General features: G+C 38.3%; 1 non-coding gene across 1 annotated transcript; it reads left to right on the forward strand.

Moving 5' to 3' along the window:
• Nucleotides 1-6,165: 6,165 nt before the first annotated feature.
• LOC145118296 (small nucleolar RNA R71) lies at nt 6,166-6,272 on the forward strand. Its single transcript, XR_013713254.1, has one exon. It is a non-coding gene; the product is annotated as a small nucleolar RNA R71 (small nucleolar RNA).
• Nucleotides 6,273-9,213: the final 2,941 nt, after the last annotated feature.

Below are 9,213 nucleotides of genomic sequence, written 5' to 3' on the forward strand. Positions count from 1 at the left end.
AACCTTTCCTTGTGAGATATAGGACCTTGAAAAACACAAATGCACCATTTCCATGAGTTTACAGCCGTAAACTCATGGGGAAAATGGTCCAGAAACCGTAAACACACATAAGGGCCACCATTTGAGGAGTAAACTCGAATGTGAGGCCATACTCTCCTTAGATGCAACCCTTAGCACTCTTAGCACTTGAAACAAAGTGTTTTCATGCATTAGAGTGTCTTTGCTTGATTAATTAGTGATTAAATAACTAATTAGATACATTTATGTATCACTACATGTTACATAGGATCCGTGTGTGTGTTCAAGTCCTCACTTGACACCTAGCATCCTACCCGGCACTTCCATCCACTCCACTCACTGCAGGTGAGTTCATACCCCTAAATCAACCTTTTAAATGATTTTAAATGCTTTTATGGGGGGGGGGAATACAAGTTGAACTGTTATAGTTATTGTATCAATCACATGTGATTAATAACTAGAACGGACTACATAATTTATTGCTACTTTCAGATTTCCATCAAACTTTGGGTTTTCAAGTGTTTCAAACCATTTATCAAATTCTTTAAATGCTAAAACTGTTATCAAACTCTTTTAAACTTGTTTTATCTTCAAAACCATATCTATACTAATATATTTATATAAGTAAGACTTGAAGGACTTAGGACTGATAGCTCACCTTATTTCCTGTTGCTTGTTTGGTTGTGGACTTAGGGTATTCTGTTAATTGTCCGACTGTCATTGAATTCTTAGTTATATATCATATATATTTGTGTTGGATATAAAAGTCTTCACTTCAGTTCAGTACCTTTGTGTAACAAAGGCATGCAACCAACATTACTATTTAACTATAATAGGTATAGTTAAGGATTATTACTCATTACTCCTATTACAATGACATCTACCAGAGTCAGTACAGTTATGAGTCAATACATGATAAACACTATACAAAGAGAATACTATATGCTATCCAAGAGAACACTCTATACATTATACAATATACAAGAGGATATACTATAATTAGAATGTGACATACTACTTCTCGATACGACACTTCATAGTGGTATCACCGTGTAACCAGAGTCTCCTGGAGGGAGAGCGGGCATTGTGTGTATAGATCTATACGGGACAGACACTCCCACATCCCGACTGCTAGCTACAGTCCCAGCCGAAAGGCCAAGGGGTGACAGAATGTCACATTTCTACATATGACTCGGAGGGTCATCAGTTATTCGATCGTCAATCAGCATGGTTACATACGAGTTCACATTCAGACCTTTAATTAACACTTTAAGAATTAAAGGCAAAACGGATTCCCCGGGGTGTATTGTACATTTAATACTACCTGGAATCTGCATTTTCATTACATTAAGTCGGCAGTGACACTGTTGGGGTAAAGCATTATTTTCCCAATTACTCTATACGAATAAAGTCTAAAACTATATTTTCATACTGATAGTTTCACTGGGAAAACTTTTACATTTTCAAAGGATCAAACATGCAACCAACTGGGTCTTAGTAGAAGACTACTTTTACTGGAAAAATATAGGATTTTCTAGGGAGCATACTATTTTCGAACATTGATATCAACTATCATACTACATTGTTGTAAACATTTTATACAAGCAATGACACTAAATACTTATGAACTCACCAGCTTTATGCTGATAAACTCTTTCAAAATAACTTGTATTCTCAGGTCATCAGTAGATAGGTACAGATGCAGCTTTTGAGAAGATGGAGCACATATAAGACTCATCTTTTATTTTGATTATACTTTTGGTGTCTTACAAACTGTACAGAACACGCTTGTATTAAAATTATTATATTAATGCAATGGATGTTGTTGCTTGTCTTTACTATTATGCTTTGTGATGATACTGTACATGACGTCCTCCACCCCAGAACGTTTCCACCGTTCTTGGTTTTGGGGTGTGACAGGGAAGGACCGAAGTAGTCCTTCAGACCACAGAGCTTATTTAGAAGATCAGGGAGAGACTGCAGACCGCTCAGAGTCGGAAGACGAGCTATGTCGACCAGCGCCGATCAGAGTTGGAGTTTCAGGTCGGTGATATGGTACTCCTGATGGTCTCGCCCTAGAAGGGTTTTATACACTTCAGCAAGAGGGGGAAATAGGGTCCTCAGTTCATTGGACCTGTTCGGGTTATTCCCAAGGTTGGCAAGGTGGCTTACATGTTGGATTTACCTACGGAGCTCAGTCAGAATCACAGCACTTTCCATGTTTCGCAATTGCGAAAGTGCGTATTAGATAATGAGGCAGTGGTTTACTTGGATGATACTCAAGTCGATGACCTCCTGAATTATGTTGAGAGACCGGTGGCTATTCTAGAAAGAAAGATGAATGTCACGTGCAATAAGAAGATACCTTTGGAAAAGTTACAGTGGCAGCATCAGAGGGGTTCCGAGTGGACCTGGGAGCCGGAAGCTGAGATGCAGGAGCATTATCCTGAGTTATTCGCCATGACAGACTTCGAGGACAAAGTCTAGTTTAACTGGGGGAGAACTGTAACATCTCGATGATAAGTTACTTCTAATTTTTAACCATATAATTTAATTGTGTTTCATTTTGGTCCATAAAGTTCAAGGAAGTGTGTAAATAAGCCGTATTGAAAATTTGGTAAAAAATCTTGGGGAGTATGACATGCATATGTGTGTACGCTGAGCATATTACGGTGTTCCCTAGTACGTTGGGCGTACTTTCCAGATTTGGAAATTCTAATTTTTAGGGATTAGCTCGTATTTAAACACCCTTATGACTTTGTTTCCTCTCACCTAATCAGCCTCCATCCCTCTTGATACGTTTTGCAACCCTAGTTCACCATGAGAAGCTATTTCCAAGCCTAAGAGTGTGTGTTTTGTGCTTAGAGGAAGAAGTAAGGAAGCCAAGCTCATATTGGAAGAATGAAGCACTTTGTATCTGGGGTTTCTGCATCATTTCCAAACTTTCTAAGGTATAAATCTTGCAACTTTATCCCTTTAGCATATAGATCTAGATTTGGATGTGTTTATGAAGCCTTTTGGTCCCAATATGTTCGATCTTGAGCATGGCATGCTCATGACCATTAAGCTTTCCTTTCAGACCCTAGGAGGGGTTTTAAGTCATAAAAATGAAGTCCTAATGGTTGGTTTTGTCCCATGCATGTTATGGAGGGTCCTAAGGCATTAAGATGTTGGGTTTTTATGGATTAAGCACTTATTGAGCATGCAAGGTCATAAAGTTGGAAACTTTATGACTCCTAATAACATTTTAACCTTGAATTTGCATTTGGACGTGTTAAGATGTTGTATTAAGCTCTTAATGAGAAAAAAGGGAGTTTGGGGTTACGTCGTGCGTATCTAGGGTATGTCTAACGTACGCAGTCAACGACCCTGTTTTTGTTCAAGAGGAGGAGTATGCCTAGCGTACCTTCAGAGTATGCCCAACGTACGCTTGTTGAGTCGACTCAAATGAGTTGACTCGGCTAGGTTAATTCAGTTGATTTATGGATTTTGACTAGTTTGACCTTGACTTTGACCAGGTTTGACCTTAAGGGTATTTTTGGTATTTTGGGATTTTGATGGATATTGGTCATTTGATTGGAATAGGTATCAGTTAGAGAGTTGAGATTCGGAGTCGGGACCTCATCAGCTTTTGTCCAGTTTGTGAGGTGAGTTTTCCTCACTGTACTTGTGGGTCGAAGGAACCAAGGTCGGCCCTTTGGATTTGATATCATGTTATGTATGTTATTGTGTTGTACTAATCTGTTATATCGGTATACTGGTATATAGGATGATGCTATGGTTAGTGATCTATAGATTTGTCTGACTGTCTGTAGACTATTTGTATGGTTATCTATTATATTTGCACATATTTGGTTGGTGGTTGAGGCTTTACTGCTTTGTGCGTAAGCCAAAACGTCGGGGCCATACCAACCTAATGGTTGATTGGGCCCGAGGTTATTCCATCTCAAGGATGACAGGACCTATTGTAGATTGGCATTCTAAAGTGATGGTTGATTAGTCCTGCGGTATTCCAACCCGATGGTTGACTAGACCCATAGTATATTGGCATTCCAACCCAATAGTTGATTGGACCCGACATGTTGTTATTGTATATGTTATTTGTTTATACGTTGGTACTTTAGGGGATCTCACTAAGTGTTGGCTTACAGTTTTGGATTATGTTTCAGGTACATCGGATGACCACATGAAGGCGAAGGCGTGACCGTACACATCCTCTTGTTTATGACATATGATTTTGGGAGACTTTGATGTTCGAAAATGTTTTGAAAACTATGTTTGTTAACAATTTGTGAATTTGGGTTGGTTTTAAAAAGTTTAAATTTCTTGTGATTTTTATGGGTGTTACATAGATCCAAGATCTTCTTCTCATTTGGAAACATTTTTAGGTAAAAAAGCTCTTACCTTGATGGTCTTTAGTGTTAGATCTAGTTTATGGTGTACTTTATGCACTTTTTGAACTTTTGATCTACCCAGAAGCTACCGATGCTAGATCTTGGATCCATTTAGTCCACATGTTCATAAAAATGTCAACTTTATGGAAGATTTTGGTCCATTCAAGCATTAAGACCTTTATTAAGATCTTTTTGAACTTTTGAGTCCCTTTAAGCCATGCATGAGAGTAAAGTTGCCAACTTTACGGGATACGTTACCCTTTAGAATTAGGCTGGAGAGTTTGGCTTAAGTTCTTAATAGGATAAGCGCTCAATTAAGTGATTTGGTGAACTGGGGAGTACGTTGGGCGTACCCAGCTGGTACGCTACGTGTTTTCGCCCCGGAGGGAGTACGCTAAGCCTATGAGCTGAGTACACCCTACGTACTCAGCAGATGGGCTTTTGGTCTTGGCAATTCTTGGTATTCGGCCATGCTTGGTCTTTTGAAGATTGGGCCTTGTTAGGCCATTAGACTTTGGATTTTTGGGCAATTGGTCTAGGTTTCCAATTATGCGTTGAGAAAAAATTATTTATTTGCATTATTTTGATCGTGTTAGCGCAGGGATTTCCGAATCGACAGTCTGAGATGTTATCGGTGATATTTAGCAGCGTGAGGTGAGTTTCCTCACTGTTTTTAGTGGGTCGAAGGCACCAATGTCGCCCCGTGGTTTATTATGTTAGGATGTTAGATGTCTTCTTGACTCTTACATGTGTTATGTGCTTGTATTCTTACCGAGCAAGGCACGATGTCGGTCGGGGCCCGATGACTGTACCCTATGCTATTATCTTTGTGATTACCGCATGTGTTTGTATGATTATATGTTTATATTTATACCGGGAGGGGCCTGATGACTGACAGATCTGTATACCAAATGGGGCTCGATGTCGGGCAAGGCCCGCTGTATGTTTGATATGTATGGTAGTGATACCTGGTATTCGGTTGAAATAAACTCAAGGGGATTGCAAGCACCAAGATATGATTGATTGTATGTATGTATGGTATGTGGTATTTTGGGGAAACACACTAAGCTTTATGCTTACGGTTTTTATGGTTATGGTTTCAGGTACTTCCGGTTCGAAAGGGAAGGGTCCGGTTTGATAGCAGCGCATCCACACATGTTTCCGCATTATGGTAATTTTGGGATTGTACTTTGATAATTGCTTTCCTATAAAGTACTTTTGAATATTTAGAAAAAGGATAATGAATGTTTGGCTTAAAGAAACTTAATGTTTTATTTGAATTAAAATGAAGTTTTTACCTCATAATTTTCGGGACGTTTCATCTTATAAGTCATTCTTCTTAGGCTTCTTCCAATATTCATCGTATCTATCTCCAATATAATAGCACGCTTGAAATCTTCGATTTCCGTCTTCATCAAGGTCACAATCCTATGTAAAATGAGGACAGCCACAATTATCACATCCATCCCGAATTGAGTGGATGGATTTATCCATCTCAGTCATCCTCCTGTCCATTGATTCTAATTTTTCCAAAACTGCTGCCATGTGTTCATTTCCTCTATCTAAATTTCCTCTTACTCTTGTAACGTCTTCTTGTGGTGTATGATATTCGCGTGAATGTTTTGCAAATTCGTCCATCAACTCCTTAATAGTACCCGATTCTTTAATTTTCATTGGTCCTTGAGAGCCAAGGAGTTTTTTTGTGGTAACATTCACCCCATCATAGAAAATAGCCACTTCATTTTTCACATTTAGATCATGTTGGGGGCAATTCCTAAGCATGCCTTTATACCTCTCCCATGATTCAAACAAGGACTCACCATCGTATTGTTGGAAATTTGATATCCTCTTCTTGAGCTTGGATATTTTTTATGGTGGACTGAATTGCTCAATGAAAGCTTTGCGTAGATTCGTCCAAGTAGTAATTGCTCCAGGTGCAAGGGATTTTAACCAAATTTTTTGAATCTCCCGTGAAGGTTACTGGGAGCATTCTAAGAAAAACTACTTCTCACAGGTCATTTGGAACATTGAAGTAATTGGAAATGTCCTTGACATCTTCGATGTGATTAAATGCATCTGTAAGTCCCTAATCTGCTTGTCTAACAATCAGATCCGTTTGATGGTGCGGAATCCCAATCAAACAGATGATGTCAGATCAAATAGAAGAGAAGGAGAAGAAAAATAATATGAATCTCAATGTATTAATGAATAGAATGATGATCCTTTACATGAGATTCACACACACTAACACACACTTGTTCTTCTCTCTAGTTTCTCTCTCTAGAACACCTTCAAATGCACACACTTAAGCTCCTCTAGTGTTCATCACTCTATTCCTCACACCCCTCACCCCTATATATATACATGAGAAACATGGGCCGTAAATGGGTTTACGGTCGTAAATGGGTTTACGGCCGTAAACACCCATTGGGCCGTACACAGGGTTTACAGTCGTAAACCTGTTTACGGCCGTAAACACTGAGCTGTTTACGGTCCTAGACATAAAATTACATTTTCCTAGAAAAGCAAAATATAAACCATATTTTTGACCCAACAATCTCCCCCTTGGTTTATAGCTTTTTTTTTAATTTTCTGATTTTTGTTTGGTATTTTTTTTAAATTTTAATTCTCCCCTAATATTTAAATTAGAAGAAACTATGAACAAATTTAACAAAAATAAAATGATATCTAACTTTAAGAGTGATTTGGGATCAAAGTTTTTAGACATCCTTTATCCGTTTATCAGTACCTCTCCCTTCATGAATAGATCTGGTCAATCGCCGGTATTGTGGTCCACTTAAACACGAGAGATTGTGACAAAATTAGGACATACTATAAGTGACAAGACAATGTGATCCTAAGTTCCTAGATAATATTCCTTAAGGACCATTCAGCTGACGACGACCAAAGATATTGTTGTCCACCTAAATTGAGCAGCGAGATCTACAGACAATCTGTAAGTGTTCAGTTTTAGTTGTATCAGAACATGTTTCCCGCTTCCTGATATGCTCCAGTAATCAAGGACTTCCAGAATACTCCTTACATCGGGTGAGCAGACAATTATTAATAGAGAAGATAGATTTAGAATGCATATGCTATACACCCAGGTCGGATCTCTTCCAATCTCGCAGAGGGTGAAACATATAACTAACTGAAGTTTTAGAGGGATTGAGAAGAAGAATGATGCATATACTATGTACCCGGTCGGATTGTGAGTCACGCAAAGGAGACAGTATATGGCTAACAGATAGAAAGAATTGCATAGATGGAGGATGCAGACAGATAGAGTTGCATATGCTACATTCCAGGTCGGATCTTTCGCTCATGCAGAGGAGGCAACATATGACTAACAGATAGAAAGAAAGAATATAACCTTCTACAGACCTAATTTATCGGAATTCACCAGTCACCCCATCAATACCGGAATTAAGGACAGAATTCGCACATCGAGGAAAAGTTAATCCATGGTTCCAGATACAAGTTCTTTTAATATGACCAGTAGATTCCCATATATATCTCCCTGCTCAACCTATCCAAGCGTCGTATTGTCAGGCTAAATGGATTTAACTAGGTCAAAATTTGTCAAGTCTATGAATTCCTTAAGTTCATTAATGCGTAGTCAAGTCCAATTTAATCTCTCGTACCTACCAGCGCATCGAACACAGAACCTAGACAATTTAGTTTCAGTCCCTTACACAGATTTAGATTGCCTGTTATCACATGATTATATCACTTCCCAAAACATCTCCCTCAAGCACATTTCATAACCAACATATTTTTGGATTTTCTGATTTTCTAATGTTTTTGGATTTTTTAAAATTTTCTAATTTTTGTTTTCTTTTTATTTCTCCCCCTAAATTTGTGCATAGGAGAGAAACGAAAGTAAATGCGCAAATTTAAACTATCCTAAAACAAAAATTAGTCTTTAAAGCGAATCAGCTTATGAAAAACTCAGGAGTATAAAGAAGAAAACTCAAACCGTAAGTCACCGGTTGAATTTGCATCCAGAAGGTCCGAGAACAGCACGCGTAATCTCATAACAGATCCGAAAATTCTTCATGTCATTAAGCACTAACCCCGTTTGTGATCCCTTCCTTTCTTCCCTTCCCGCAAAGGACACATACTCTCAAACAAAGGTCTGAATGTTGTACCGTTGAGAGATGTCCCCTATCATGTGCCTGGAACAGCCACTACCAACAAACCGAAGTCTGATGATATGCCTCCATAGTTAAGATCAAATCGGCTCCAGATCTGGAGCCAATTAAAAATTTGCTTGTGTATCAATCAGATCCGTTTGATGGTGCGGAATCCCAATCAAACGGATGATGTCAGATCAAATAGAAGAGAAGGAGAAGAAGAAGATGATGAATCTTGTATGTATTGATATGAATGAAGATCCGAATACAAGATTCACACACACTAACACACACTCTCTTTTCTCTCTCTCTAGAACACCTTCAAATGCACACACTTACGCTCCTCTATTCTATGTGTTCATCTATCTATTCCTCACACCCCTCACCCCTATATATATATATATATATATATATATATATATATATATATATATATATATATATATATATATATATATATAGATATATATATATATATATATATACATGAGAAACATGGGTCGTAAATGGGTTTATGGTCGTAAATGGGTTTACGGTCGTAAACACCCATTGGGTCGTAAACAGGGTTTACGGTCGTAAACCTGTTTACGGCCGTAAACACTGAGCTGTTTACGGTCCAAGACATAATATTACATTTTCCTAGAAAAGCAAAGTATAAACCATAT

Source organism: Lactuca virosa, chromosome 5 (assembly GCF_052849685.1).
Source record: "Lactuca virosa cultivar CGN04683 chromosome 5, Lactuca_virosa_CGN04683_v6, whole genome shotgun sequence".
Taxonomy (NCBI): Eukaryota; Viridiplantae; Streptophyta; class Magnoliopsida; order Asterales; family Asteraceae; genus Lactuca; species Lactuca virosa.